General features: G+C 43.5%; 11 non-coding genes across 11 annotated transcripts; all 11 read right to left on the reverse strand.

The window, feature by feature from the left end:
* Positions 1-1,137: 1,137 nt before the first annotated feature.
* LOC116364424 (5S ribosomal RNA) lies at positions 1,138-1,256 on the reverse strand. Its single transcript, XR_004207978.1, has one exon. It is a non-coding gene; the product is annotated as a 5S ribosomal RNA (ribosomal RNA).
* A 1,193-nt stretch (positions 1,257-2,449) lies between these two features.
* Positions 2,450-2,568, reverse strand: LOC116364425 (5S ribosomal RNA). Its single transcript, XR_004207979.1, has one exon. It is a non-coding gene; the product is annotated as a 5S ribosomal RNA (ribosomal RNA).
* A 1,192-nt stretch (positions 2,569-3,760) lies between these two features.
* LOC116364426 (5S ribosomal RNA) lies at positions 3,761-3,879 on the reverse strand. The gene has a single exon (XR_004207980.1). It is a non-coding gene; the product is annotated as a 5S ribosomal RNA (ribosomal RNA).
* A 1,192-nt stretch (positions 3,880-5,071) lies between these two features.
* LOC116364427 (5S ribosomal RNA) lies at positions 5,072-5,190 on the reverse strand. The gene has a single exon (XR_004207981.1). It is a non-coding gene; the product is annotated as a 5S ribosomal RNA (ribosomal RNA).
* Positions 5,191-6,380: 1,190 nt separating this feature from the next.
* LOC116364429 (5S ribosomal RNA) lies at positions 6,381-6,499 on the reverse strand. Its single transcript, XR_004207983.1, has one exon. It is a non-coding gene; the product is annotated as a 5S ribosomal RNA (ribosomal RNA).
* A 1,191-nt stretch (positions 6,500-7,690) lies between these two features.
* Positions 7,691-7,809, reverse strand: LOC116364430 (5S ribosomal RNA). The gene has a single exon (XR_004207984.1). It is a non-coding gene; the product is annotated as a 5S ribosomal RNA (ribosomal RNA).
* Positions 7,810-9,000: 1,191 nt separating this feature from the next.
* Positions 9,001-9,119, reverse strand: LOC116364431 (5S ribosomal RNA). Its single transcript, XR_004207985.1, has one exon. It is a non-coding gene; the product is annotated as a 5S ribosomal RNA (ribosomal RNA).
* A 1,192-nt stretch (positions 9,120-10,311) lies between these two features.
* On the reverse strand, positions 10,312-10,430 carry LOC116364432 (5S ribosomal RNA). Its single transcript, XR_004207986.1, has one exon. It is a non-coding gene; the product is annotated as a 5S ribosomal RNA (ribosomal RNA).
* A 1,194-nt stretch (positions 10,431-11,624) lies between these two features.
* On the reverse strand, positions 11,625-11,743 carry LOC116364433 (5S ribosomal RNA). Its single transcript, XR_004207987.1, has one exon. It is a non-coding gene; the product is annotated as a 5S ribosomal RNA (ribosomal RNA).
* A 1,195-nt stretch (positions 11,744-12,938) lies between these two features.
* Positions 12,939-13,057, reverse strand: LOC116364434 (5S ribosomal RNA). Its single transcript, XR_004207988.1, has one exon. It is a non-coding gene; the product is annotated as a 5S ribosomal RNA (ribosomal RNA).
* A 1,193-nt stretch (positions 13,058-14,250) lies between these two features.
* Positions 14,251-14,369, reverse strand: LOC116364435 (5S ribosomal RNA). Its single transcript, XR_004207989.1, has one exon. It is a non-coding gene; the product is annotated as a 5S ribosomal RNA (ribosomal RNA).
* Between the last annotated feature and the right edge of the window lie 519 nt (positions 14,370-14,888).

Consider the following 14,888-nt stretch of genomic DNA (forward strand, 5'->3'; position numbering starts at 1 on the left):
GACAGAGAAATGTCCACCTTGTGACACACACTGAAAAGCTCAAACCTTGCTTGCATTTCCAGACCATATATTTCACTCTTGTGGGGGGGAAAAAGAGGGAATATCCTAGGTTCATACTTATGACAACTTCATGGACTAGGGCCCTATAAAATAGAGCGCGCCCACACGGAATCACGAAATACAGACATTAAACCGAAATTCAACCATATTCAAAAATGCCTTGAACTAAGGCGGAAATCAACTCAATCCCTTCAACTTGTTAGAAAATCCATTCATTTGCCCAAGTGAATCATAAGACATGAACAAAATGCATCAGTGATTTGTATTTCCACGCAACTTTCAGAAACTGAATAGGACTGCCCAGTTTCCGTGCGCATGCGTGCGGAGCGCGCACATGTCTACACTTTGTGTAGCCGTTAGCGATGAGGCTAATGATAACCTTCTTGCGGTAGAGAAGGAAAGGCTTCCCACAAAAACCTTCTCAATCAAATGTTAACTGCAAAGTAGCTTATGCCAGCCTGGCAGAATTATATCATGATTATTTGCATCAATACAGTGGCCATTTGTTTTGCAAACTCCGCAATCACATGAGCGCTACAGTAACACCGTTTAACCAAACAAAGGTCTCTTCCTGGCGCACCCTTGCCTAAAAAAGGGTAACTACACCCCAAAATCGATATGTCTTCCTTTTTTTCCAGACCTCAAAAGTGGTTTCCTGCTAGGGTTTTAAATGTTGCCGTGGACATAGAACATCTAATCATGTTATATTTCTATTAAAAAGGTGTACTTTTGAGAGCGAAAACCTGCAGAAGCAGGGACAAACGGTCAACGGGGAATAGGGGGAATTATTATAAAAATAAATGGGGGGGGGGGGGCATTCAGTCAAAACATTGAAGGGGATTTTACAGGGCCCTAATGGACTACAGACATTGACAGTCTCCTAGCCTAAAAACAAATGCTGAATGCACTGCCTAGATTTTTTGAGGTAAACGCATTGTCCATTATTTGATTTGATCAGGGCAGGGAAGCACTAACAAACTGCATTTAGTCCAATAAAAAGACACAACATTATTAGGGTGATAAATAAACGGGAGTTGCTCCACGCATGACACAAGAGAACCCTCTGCTGGAGCAAAATGCTTACAGCACCTGGTATTCCCAGGCGGTCTCCCATCCAAGTACTAACCAGGCCCGACCCTGCTTAGCTTCCGAGATCGGACGAGATCGGGCGTATTCAGGCTGGTATGGCCGTAAGCGAAAGGCAATCTCTTGGTACACTATATAAAGTCAACGTGTCGCTTACTCTTAGGGGACAGAGAAATGTCCACCTTGTGACACACACTGAAAAGCTCAAACCTTGCTTGCATTTCCAGACCATATATTTCACTCTTGTGGGGGGGAAAAAGAGGGAATATCCTAGGTTCATACTTATGACAACTTCATGGACTAGGGCCCTATAAAATAGAGCGCGCCCACACGGAATCACGAAATACAGACATTAAACCGAAATTCAACCATATTCAAAAATGCCTTGAACTAAGGCGGAAATCAACTCAATCCCTTCAACTTGTTAGAAAATCCATTCATTTGCCCAAGTGAATCATAAGACATGAACAAAATGCATCAGTGATTTGTATTTCCACGCAACTTTCAGAAACTGAATAGGACTGCCCAGTTTCCGTGCGCATGCGTGCGGAGCGCGCACATGTCTACACTTTGTGTAGCCGTTAGCGATGAGGCTAATGATAACCTTCTTGCGGTAGAGAAGGAAAGGCTTCCCACAAAAACCTTCTCAATCAAATGTTAACTGCAAAGTAGCTTATGCCAGCCTGGCAGAATTATATCATGATTATTTGCATCAATACAGTGGCCATTTGTTTTGCAAACTCCGCAATCACATGAGCGCTACAGTAACACCGTTTAACCAAACAAAGGTCTCTTCCTGGCGCACCCTTGCCTAAAAAAGGGTAACTACACCCCAAAATCGATATGTCTTCCTTTTTTTCCAGACCTCAAAAGTGGTTTCCTGCTAGGGTTTTAAATGTTGCCGTGGACATAGAACATCTAATCATGTTATATTTCTATTAAAAAGGTGTACTTTTGAGAGCGAAAACCTGCAGAAGCAGGGACAAACGGTCAACGGGGAATAGGGGGAATTATTATAAAAATAAATGGGGGGGGGGGGGCAATTCAGTCAAAACATTGAAGGGGATTTTACAGGGCCCTAATGGACTACAGACATTGACAGTCTCCTAGCCTAAAAACAAATGCTGAATGCACTGCCTAGATTTTTTGAGGTAAACGCATTGTCCATTATTTGATTTGATCAGGGCAGGGAAGCACTAACAAACTGCATTTAGTCCAATAAAAAGACACAACATTATTAGGGTGATAAATAAACGGGAGTTGCTCCACGCATGACACAAGAGAACCCTCTGCTGGAGCAAAATGCTTACAGCACCTGGTATTCCCAGGCGGTCTCCCATCCAAGTACTAACCAGGCCCGACCCTGCTTAGCTTCCGAGATCGGACGAGATCGGGCGTATTCAGGCTGGTATGGCCGTAAGCGAAAGGCAATCTCTTGGTACACTATATAAAGTCAACGTGTCGCTTACTCTTAGGGGACAGAGAAATGTCCACCTTGTGACACACACTGAAAAGCTCAAACCTTGCTTGCATTTCCAGACCATATATTTCACTCTTGTGGGGGGGAAAAAGAGGGAATATCCTAGGTTCATACTTATGACAACTTCATGGACTAGGGCCCTATAAAATAGAGCGCGCCCACACGGAATCACGAAATACAGACATTAAACCGAAATTCAACCATATTCAAAAATGCCTTGAACTAAGGCGGAAATCAACTCAATCCCTTCAACTTGTTAGAAAATCCATTCATTTGCCCAAGTGAATCATAAGACATGAACAAAATGCATCAGTGATTTGTATTTCCACGCAACTTTCAGAAACTGAATAGGACTGCCCAGTTTCCGTGCGCATGCGTGCGGAGCGCGCACATGTCTACACTTTGTGTAGCCGTTAGCGATGAGGCTAATGATAACCTTCTTGCGGTAGAGAAGGAAAGGCTTCCCACAAAAACCTTCTCAATCAAATGTTAACTGCAAAGTAGCTTATGCCAGCCTGGCAGAATTATATCATGATTATTTGCATCAATACAGTGGCCATTTGTTTTGCAAACTCCGCAATCACATGAGCGCTACAGTAACACCGTTTAACCAAACAAAGGTCTCTTCCTGGCGCACCCTTGCCTAAAAAAGGGTAACTACACCCCAAAATCGATATGTCTTCCTTTTTTTCCAGACCTCAAAAGTGGTTTCCTGCTAGGGTTTTAAATGTTGCCGTGGACATAGAACATCTAATCATGTTATATTTCTATTAAAAAGGTGTACTTTTGAGAGCGAAAACCTGCAGAAGCAGGGACAAACGGTCAACGGGGAATAGGGGGAATTATTATAAAAATAAATGGGGGGGGGGGGGCAATCAGTCAAAACATTGAAGGGGATTTTACAGGGCCCTAATGGACTACAGACATTGACAGTCTCCTAGCCTAAAAACAAATGCTGAATGCACTGCCTAGATTTTTTGAGGTAAACGCATTGTCCATTATTTGATTTGATCAGGGCAGGGAAGCACTAACAAACTGCATTTAGTCCAATAAAAAGACACAACATTATTAGGGTGATAAATAAACGGGAGTTGCTCCACGCATGACACAAGAGAACCCTCTGCTGGAGCAAAATGCTTACAGCACCTGGTATTCCCAGGCGGTCTCCCATCCAAGTACTAACCAGGCCCGACCCTGCTTAGCTTCCGAGATCGGACGAGATCGGGCGTATTCAGGCTGGTATGGCCGTAAGCGAAAGGCAATCTCTTGGTACACTATATAAAGTCAACGTGTCGCTTACTCTTAGGGGACAGAGAAATGTCCACCTTGTGACACACACTGAAAAGCTCAAACCTTGCTTGCATTTCCAGACCATATATTTCACTCTTGTGGGGGGGAAAAAGAGGGAATATCCTAGGTTCATACTTATGACAACTTCATGGACTAGGGCCCTATAAAATAGAGCGCGCCCACACGGAATCACGAAATACAGACATTAAACCGAAATTCAACCATATTCAAAAATGCCTTGAACTAAGGCGGAAATCAACTCAATCCCTTCAACTTGTTAGAAAATCCATTCATTTGCCCAAGTGAATCATAAGACATGAACAAAATGCATCAGTGATTTGTATTTCCACGCAACTTTCAGAAACTGAATAGGACTGCCCAGTTTCCGTGCGCATGCGTGCGGAGCGCGCACATGTCTACACTTTGTGTAGCCGTTAGCGATGAGGCTAATGATAACCTTCTTGCGGTAGAGAAGGAAAGGCTTCCCACAAAAACCTTCTCAATCAAATGTTAACTGCAAAGTAGCTTATGCCAGCCTGGCAGAATTATATCATGATTATTTGCATCAATACAGTGGCCATTTGTTTTGCAAACTCCGCAATCACATGAGCGCTACAGTAACACCGTTTAACCAAACAAAGGTCTCTTCCTGGCGCACCCTTGCCTAAAAAAGGGTAACTACACCCCAAAATCGATATGTCTTCCTTTTTTTCCAGACCTCAAAAGTGGTTTCCTGCTAGGGTTTTAAATGTTGCCGTGGACATAGAACATCTAATCATGTTATATTTCTATTAAAAAGGTGTACTTTTGAGAGCGAAAACCTGCAGAAGCAGGGACAAACGGTCAACGGGGAATAGGGGGAATTATTATAAAAATAAATGGGGGGGGGGGGGCATTCAGTCAAAACATTGAAGGGGATTTTACAGGGCCCTAATGGACTACAGACATTGACAGTCTCCTAGCCTAAAAACAAATGCTGAATGCACTGCCTAGATTTTTTGAGGTAAACGCATTGTCCATTATTTGATTTGATCAGGGCAGGGAAGCACTAACAAACTGCATTTAGTCCAATAAAAAGACACAACATTATTAGGGTGATAAATAAACGGGAGTTGCTCCACGCATGACACAAGAGAACCCTCTGCTGGAGCAAAATGCTTACAGCACCTGGTATTCCCAGGCGGTCTCCCATCCAAGTACTAACCAGGCCCGACCCTGCTTAGCTTCCGAGATCGGACGAGATCGGGCGTATTCAGGCTGGTATGGCCGTAAGCGAAAGGCAATCTCTTGGTACACTATATAAAGTCAACGTGTCGCTTACTCTTAGGGGACAGAGAAATGTCCACCTTGTGACACACACTGAAAAGCTCAAACCTTGCTTGCATTTCCAGACCATATATTTCACTCTTGTGGGGGGGAAAAAGAGGGAATATCCTAGGTTCATACTTATGACAACTTCATGGACTAGGGCCCTATAAAATAGAGCGCGCCCACACGGAATCACGAAATACAGACATTAAACCGAAATTCAACCATATTCAAAAATGCCTTGAACTAAGGCGGAAATCAACTCAATCCCTTCAACTTGTTAGAAAATCCATTCATTTGCCCAAGTGAATCATAAGACATGAACAAAATGCATCAGTGATTTGTATTTCCACGCAACTTTCAGAAACTGAATAGGACTGCCCAGTTTCCGTGCGCATGCGTGCGGAGCGCGCACATGTCTACACTTTGTGTAGCCGTTAGCGATGAGGCTAATGATAACCTTCTTGTGGTAGAGAAGGAAAGGCTTCCCACAAAAACCTTCTCAATCAAATGTTAACTGCAAAGTAGCTTATGCCAGCCTGGCAGAATTATATCATGATTATTTGCATCAATACAGTGGCCATTTGTTTTGCAAACTCCGCAATCACATGAGCGCTACAGTAACACCGTTTAACCAAACAAAGGTCTCTTCCTGGCGCACCCTTGCCTAAAAAAGGGTAACTACACCCCAAAATCGATATGTCTTCCTTTTTTTCCAGACCTCAAAAGTGGTTTCCTGCTAGGGTTTTAATGTTGCCGTGGACATAGAACATCTAATCATGTTATATTTCTATTAAAAAGGTGTACTTTTGAGAGCGAAAACCTGCAGAAGCAGGGACAAACGGTCAACGGGGAATAGGGGGAATTATTATAAAAATAAATGGGGGGGGGGGGGCAATCAGTCAAAACATTGAAGGGGATTTTACAGGGCCCTAATGGACTACAGACATTGACAGTCTCCTAGCCTAAAAACAAATGCTGAATGCACTGCCTAGATTTTTGAGGTAAACGCATTGTCCATTATTTGATTTGATCAGGGCAGGGAAGCACTAACAAACTGCATTTAGTCCAATAAAAAGACACAACATTATTAGGGTGATAAATAAACGGGAGTTGCTCCACGCATGACACAAGAGAACCCTCTGCTGGAGCAAAATGCTTACAGCACCTGGTATTCCCAGGCGGTCTCCCATCCAAGTACTAACCAGGCCCGACCCTGCTTAGCTTCCGAGATCGGACGAGATCGGGCGTATTCAGGCTGGTATGGCCGTAAGCGAAAGGCAATCTCTTGGTACACTATATAAAGTCAACGTGTCGCTTACTCTTAGGGGACAGAGAAATGTCCACCTTGTGACACACACTGAAAAGCTCAAACCTTGCTTGCATTTCCAGACCATATATTTCACTCTTGTGGGGGGGAAAAAGAGGGAATATCCTAGGTTCATACTTATGACAACTTCATGGACTAGGGCCCTATAAAATAGAGCGCGCCCACACGGAATCACGAAATACAGACATTAAACCGAAATTCAACCATATTCAAAAATGCCTTGAACTAAGGCGGAAATCAACTCAATCCCTTCAACTTGTTAGAAAATCCATTCATTTGCCCAAGTGAATCATAAGACATGAACAAAATGCATCAGTGATTTGTATTTCCACGCAACTTTCAGAAACTGAATAGGACTGCCCAGTTTCCGTGCGCATGCGTGCGGAGCGCGCACATGTCTACACTTTGTGTAGCCGTTAGCGATGAGGCTAATGATAACCTTCTTGTGGTAGAGAAGGAAAGGCTTCCCACAAAAACCTTCTCAATCAAATGTTAACTGCAAAGTAGCTTATGCCAGCCTGGCAGAATTATATCATGATTATTTGCATCAATACAGTGGCCATTTGTTTTGCAAACTCCGCAATCACATGAGCGCTACAGTAACACCGTTTAACCAAACAAAGGTCTCTTCCTGGCGCACCCTTGCCTAAAAAAGGGTAACTACACCCCAAAATCGATATGTCTTCCTTTTTTTCCAGACCTCAAAAGTGGTTTCCTGCTAGGGTTTTAAATGTTGCCGTGGACATAGAACATCTAATCATGTTATATTTCTATTAAAAAGGTGTACTTTTGAGAGCGAAAACCTGCAGAAGCAGGGACAAACGGTCAACGGGGAATAGGGGGAATTATTATAAAAATAAATGGGGGGGGGGGGGCAATCAGTCAAAACATTGAAGGGGATTTTACAGGGCCCTAATGGACTACAGACATTGACAGTCTCCTAGCCTAAAAACAAATGCTGAATGCACTGCCTAGATTTTTGAGGTAAACGCATTGTCCATTATTTGATTTGATCAGGGCAGGGAAGCACTAACAAACTGCATTTAGTCCAATAAAAAGACACAACATTATTAGGGTGATAAATAAACGGGAGTTGCTCCACGCATGACACAAGAGAACCCTCTGCTGGAGCAAAATGCTTACAGCACCTGGTATTCCCAGGCGGTCTCCCATCCAAGTACTAACCAGGCCCGACCCTGCTTAGCTTCCGAGATCGGACGAGATCGGGCGTATTCAGGCTGGTATGGCCGTAAGCGAAAGGCAATCTCTTGGTACACTATATAAAGTCAACGTGTCGCTTACTCTTAGGGGACAGAGAAATGTCCACCTTGTGACACACACTGAAAAGCTCAAACCTTGCTTGCATTTCCAGACCATATATTTCACTCTTGTGGGGGGGAAAAAGAGGGAATATCCTAGGTTCATACTTATGACAACTTCATGGACTAGGGCCCTATAAAATAGAGCGCGCCCACACGGAATCACGAAATACAGACATTAAACCGAAATTCAACCATATTCAAAAATGCCTTGAACTAAGGCGGAAATCAACTCAATCCCTTCAACTTGTTAGAAAATCCATTCATTTGCCCAAGTGAATCATAAGACATGAACAAAATGCATCAGTGATTTGTATTTCCACGCAACTTTCAGAAACTGAATAGGACTGCCCAGTTTCCGTGCGCATGCGTGCGGAGCGCGCACATGTCTACACTTTGTGTAGCCGTTAGCGATGAGGCTAATGATAACCTTCTTGTGGTAGAGAAGGAAAGGCTTCCCACAAAAACCTTCTCAATCAAATGTTAACTGCAAAGTAGCTTATGCCAGCCTGGCAGAATTATATCATGATTATTTGCATCAATACAGTGGCCATTTGTTTTGCAAACTCCGCAATCACATGAGCGCTACAGTAACACCGTTTAACCAAACAAAGGTCTCTTCCTGGCGCACCCTTGCCTAAAAAAGGGTAACTACACCCCAAAATCGATATGTCTTCCTTTTTTTCCAGACCTCAAAAGTGGTTTCCTGCTAGGGTTTTAAATGTTGCCGTGGACATAGAACATCTAATCATGTTATATTTCTATTAAAAAGGTGTACTTTTGAGAGCGAAAACCTGCAGAAGCAGGGACAAACGGTCAACGGGGAATAGGGGGAATTATTATAAAAATAAATGGGGGGGGGGGGGCAATCAGTCAAAACATTGAAGGGGATTTTACAGGGCCCTAATGGACTACAGACATTGACAGTCTCCTAGCCTAAAAACAAATGCTGAATGCACTGCCTAGATTTTTGAGGTAAACGCATTGTCCATTATTTGATTTGATCAGGGCAGGGAAGCACTAACAAACTGCATTTAGTCCAATAAAAAGACACAACATTATTAGGGTGATAAATAAACGGGAGTTGCTCCACGCATGACACAAGAGAACCCTCTGCTGGAGCAAAATGCTTACAGCACCTGGTATTCCCAGGCGGTCTCCCATCCAAGTACTAACCAGGCCCGACCCTGCTTAGCTTCCGAGATCGGACGAGATCGGGCGTATTCAGGCTGGTATGGCCGTAAGCGAAAGGCAATCTCTTGGTACACTATATAAAGTCAACGTGTCGCTTACTCTTAGGGGACAGAGAAATGTCCACCTTGTGACACACACTGAAAAGCTCAAACCTTGCTTGCATTTCCAGACCATATATTTCACTCTTGTGGGGGGGAAAAAGAGGGAATATCCTAGGTTCATACTTATGACAACTTCATGGACTAGGGCCCTATAAAATAGAGCGCGCCCACACGGAATCACGAAATACAGACATTAAACCGAAATTCAACCATATTCAAAAATGCCTTGAACTAAGGCGGAAATCAACTCAATCCCTTCAACTTGTTAGAAAATCCATTCATTTGCCCAAGTGAATCATAAGACATGAACAAAATGCATCAGTGATTTGTATTTCCACGCAACTTTCAGAAACTGAATAGGACTGCCCAGTTTCCGTGCGCATGCGTGCGGAGCGCGCACATGTCTACACTTTGTGTAGCCGTTAGCGATGAGGCTAATGATAACCTTCTTGTGGTAGAGAAGGAAAGGCTTCCCACAAAAACCTTCTCAATCAAATGTTAACTGCAAAGTAGCTTATGCCAGCCTGGCAGAATTATATCATGATTATTTGCATCAATACAGTGGCCATTTGTTTTGCAAACTCCGCAATCACATGAGCGCTACAGTAACACCGTTTAACCAAACAAAGGTCTCTTCCTGGCGCACCCTTGCCTAAAAAAGGGTAACTACACCCCAAAATCGATATGTCTTCCTTTTTTTCCAGACCTCAAAAGTGGTTTCCTGCTAGGGTTTTAATGTTGCCGTGGACATAGAACATCTAATCATGTTATATTTCTATTAAAAAGGTGTACTTTTGAGAGCGAAAACCTGCAGAAGCAGGGACAAACGGTCAACGGGGAATAGGGGGAATTATTATAAAAATAAATGGGGGGGGGGGGGGGCAATCAGTCAAAACATTGAAGGGGATTTTACAGGGCCCTAATGGACTACAGACATTGACAGTCTCCTAGCCTAAAAACAAATGCTGAATGCACTGCCTAGATTTTTGAGGTAAACGCATTGTCCATTATTTGATTTGATCAGGGCAGGGAAGCACTAACAAACTGCATTTAGTCCAATAAAAAGACACAACATTATTAGGGTGATAAATAAACGGGAGTTGCTCCACGCATGACACAAGAGAACCCTCTGCTGGAGCAAAATGCTTACAGCACCTGGTATTCCCAGGCGGTCTCCCATCCAAGTACTAACCAGGCCCGACCCTGCTTAGCTTCCGAGATCGGACGAGATCGGGCGTATTCAGGCTGGTATGGCCGTAAGCGAAAGGCAATCTCTTGGTACACTATATAAAGTCAACGTGTCGCTTACTCTTAGGGGACAGAGAAATGTCCACCTTGTGACACACACTGAAAAGCTCAAACCTTGCTTGCATTTCCAGACCATATATTTCACTCTTGTGGGGGGGAAAAAGAGGGAATATCCTAGGTTCATACTTATGACAACTTCATGGACTAGGGCCCTATAAAATAGAGCGCGCCCACACGGAATCACGAAATACAGACATTAAACCGAAATTCAACCATATTCAAAAATGCCTTGAACTAAGGCGGAAATCAACTCAATCCCTTCAACTTGTTAGAAAATCCATTCATTTGCCCAAGTGAATCATAAGACATGAACAAAATGCATCAGTGATTTGTATTTCCACGCAACTTTCAGAAACTGAATAGGACTGCCCAGTTTCCGTGCGCATGCGTGCGGAGCGCGCACATGTCTACACTTTGTGTAGCCGTTAGCGATGAGGCTAATGATAACCTTCTTGCGGTAGAGAAGGAAAGGCTTCCCACAAAAACCTTCTCAATCAAATGTTAACTGCAAAGTAGCTTATGCCAGCCTGGCAGAATTATATCATGATTATTTGCATCAATACAGTGGCCATTTGTTTTGCAAACTCCGCAATCACATGAGCGCTACAGTAACACCGTTTAACCAAACAAAGGTCTCTTCCTGGCGCACCCTTGCCTAAAAAAGGGTAACTACACCCCAAAATCGATATGTCTTCCTTTTTTTCCAGACCTCAAAAGTGGTTTCCTGCTAGGGTTTTAAATGTTGCCGTGGACATAGAACATCTAATCATGTTATATTTCTATTAAAAAGGTGTACTTTTGAGAGCGAAAACCTGCAGAAGCAGGGACAAACGGTCAACGGGGAATAGGGGGAATTATTATAAAAATAAATGGGGGGGGGGGGGGGCAATCAGTCAAAACATTGAAGGGGATTTTACAGGGCCCTAATGGACTACAGACATTGACAGTCTCCTAGCCTAAAAACAAATGCTGAATGCACTGCCTAGATTTTTTGAGGTAAACGCATTGTCCATTATTTGATTTGATCAGGGCAGGGAAGCACTAACAAACTGCATTTAGTCCAATAAAAAGACACAACATTATTAGGGTGATAAATAAACGGGAGTTGCTCCACGCATGACACAAGAGAACCCTCTGCTGGAGCAAAATGCTTACAGCACCTGGTATTCCCAGGCGGTCTCCCATCCAAGTACTAACCAGGCCCGACCCTGCTTAGCTTCCGAGATCGGACGAGATCGGGCGTATTCAGGCTGGTATGGCCGTAAGCGAAAGGCAATCTCTTGGTACACTATATAAAGTCAACGTGTCGCTTACTCTTAGGGGACAGAGAAATGTCCACCTTGTGACACACACTGAAAAGCTCAAACCTTGCTTGCATTTCCAGACCATATATTTCACTCTTGTGGGGGGGAAAAAGAGGGAATATCCTAGGTTCATACTTATGACAACTTCATGGACTAGGGCCCTATAAAATAGAGCGCGCCCACACGGAATCACGAAATACAGACATTAAACCGAAATTCAACCATATTCAAAAATGCCTTGAACTAAGGCGGAAATCAACTCAATCCCTTCAACTTGTTAGAAAATCCATTCATTTGCCCAAGTGAATCATAAGACATGAACAAAATGCATCAGTGATTTGTATTTCCACGCAACTTTCAGAAACTGAATAGGACTGCCCAGTTTCCGTGCGCATGCGTGCGGAGCGCGCACATGTCTACACTTTGTGTAGCCGTTAGCGATGAGGCTAATGATAACCTTCTTGTGGTAGAGAAGGAAAGGCTTCCCACAAAAACCTTCTCAATCAAATGTTAACTGCAAAGTAGCTTATGCCAGCCTGGCAGAATTATATCATGATTATTTGCATCAATACAGTGGCCATTTGTTTTGCAAACTCCGCAATCACATGAGCGCTACAGTAACACCGTTTAACCAAACAAAGGTCTCTTCCTGGCGCACCCTTGCCTAAAAAAGGGTAACTACACCCCAAAATCGATATGTCTTCCTTTTTTTCCAGACCTCAAAAGTGGTTTCCTGCTAGGGTTTTAAATGTTGCCGTGGACATAGAACATCTAATCATGTTATATTTCTATTAAAAAGGTGTACTTTTGAGAGCGAAAACCTGCAGAAGCAGGGACAAACGGTCAACGGGGAATAGGGGGAATTATTATAAAAATAAATGGGGGGGGGGGGGGGGCAATCAGTCAAAACATTGAAGGGGATTTTACAGGGCCCTAATGGACTACAGACATTGACAGTCTCCTAGCCTAAAAACAAATGCTGAATGCACTGCCTAGATTTTTTGAGGTAAACGCATTGTCCATTATTTGATTTGATCAGGGCAGGGAAGCACTAACAAACTGCATTTAGTCCAATAAAAAGACACAACATTATTAGGGTGATAAATAAACGGGAGTTGCTCCACGCATGACACAAGAGAACCCTCTGCTGGAGCAAAATGCTTACAGCACCTGGTATTCCCAGGCGGTCTCCCATCCAAGTACTAACCAGGCCCGACCCTGCTTAGCTTCCGAGATCGGACGAGATCGGGCGTATTCAGGCTGGTATGGCCGTAAGCGAAAGGCAATCTCTTGGTACACTATATAAAGTCAACGTGTCGCTTACTCTTAGGGGACAGAGAAATGTCCACCTTGTGACACACACTGAAAAGCTCAAACCTTGCTTGCATTTCCAGACCATATATTTCACTCTTGTGGGGGGGAAAAAGAGGGAATATCCTAGGTTCATACTTATGACAACTTCATGGACTAGGGCCCTATAAAATAGAGCGCGCCCACACGGAATCACGAAATACAGACATTAAACCGAAATTCAACCATATTCAAAAATGCCTTGAACTAAGGCGGAAATCAACTCAATCCCTTCAACTTGTTAGAAAATCCATTCATTTGCCCAAGTGAATCATAAGACATGAACAAAATGCATCAGTGATTTGTATTTCCACGCAACTTTCAGAAACTGAATAGGACTGCCCAGTTTCCGTGCGCATGCGTGCGGAGCGCGCACATGTCTACACTTTGTGTAGCCGTTAGCGATGAGGCTAATGATAACCTTCTTGTGGTAGAGAAGGAAAGGCTTCCCACAAAAACCTTCTCAATCAAATGTTAACTGCAAAGTAGCTTATGCCAGCCTGGCAGAATTATATCATGATTATTTGCATCAATACAGTGGCCATTTGTTTTGCAAACTCCGCAATCACATGAGCGCTACAGTAACACCGTTTAACCAAACAAAGGTCTCTTCCTGGCGCACCCTTGCCTAAAAAAGGGTAACTACACCCCAAAATCGATATGTCTTCCTTTTTTTCCAGACCTCAAAAGTGGTTTCCTGCTAGGGTTTTAAATGTTGCCGTGGACATAGAACATCTAATCATGTTATATTTCTATTAAAAAGGTGTACTTTTGAGAGCGAAAACCTGCAGAAGCAGGGACAAACGGTCAACGGGGAATAGGGGGAATTATTATAAAAATAAATGGGGGGGGGGGGGGCAATCAGTCAAAACATTGAAGGGGATTTTACAGGGCCCTAATGGACTACAGACATTGACAGTCTCCTAGCCTAAAAACAAATGCTGAATGCACTGCCTAGATTTTTTGAGGTAAACGCATTGTCCATTATTTGATTTGATCAGGGCAGGGAAGCACTAACAAACTGCATTTAGTCCAATAAAAAGACACAACATTATTAGGGTGATAAATAAACGGGAGTTGCTCCACGCATGACACAAGAGAACCCTCTGCTGGAGCAAAATGCTTACAGCACCTGGTATTCCCAGGCGGTCTCCCATCCAAGTACTAACCAGGCCCGACCCTGCTTAGCTTCCGAGATCGGACGAGATCGGGCGTATTCAGGCTGGTATGGCCGTAAGCGAAAGGCAATCTCTTGGTACACTATATAAAGTCAACGTGTCGCTTACTCTTAGGGGACAGAGAAATGTCCACCTTGTGACACACACTGAAAAGCTCAAACCTTGCTTGCATTTCCAGACCATATATTTCACTCTTGTGGGGGGGAAAAAGAGGGAATATCCTAGGTTCATACTTATGACAACTTCATGGACTAGGGCCCTATAAAATAGAGCGCGCCCACACGGAATCACGAAATACAGACATTAAACCGAAATTCAACCATATTCAAAAATGCCTTGAACTAAGGCGGAAATCAACTCAATCCCTTCAACTTGTTAGAAAATCCATTCATTTGCCCAAGTGAATCATAAGACATGAACAAAATGCATCAGTGATTTGTATTTCCACGCAACTTTCAGAAACTGAATAGGACTGCCCAGTTTCCGTGCGCATGCGTGCGGAGCGCGCACATGTCTACACTTTGTGTAGCCGTTAGCGATGAGGCTAATGATAACCTTCTTGTGGTAGAGAAGGAAAGGC

The sequence above is a fragment of the Oncorhynchus kisutch genome, unplaced genomic scaffold (genome assembly GCF_002021735.2).
Source record: "Oncorhynchus kisutch isolate 150728-3 unplaced genomic scaffold, Okis_V2 scaffold1073, whole genome shotgun sequence".
NCBI lineage: Eukaryota > Metazoa > Chordata > Actinopteri > Salmoniformes > Salmonidae > Oncorhynchus > Oncorhynchus kisutch.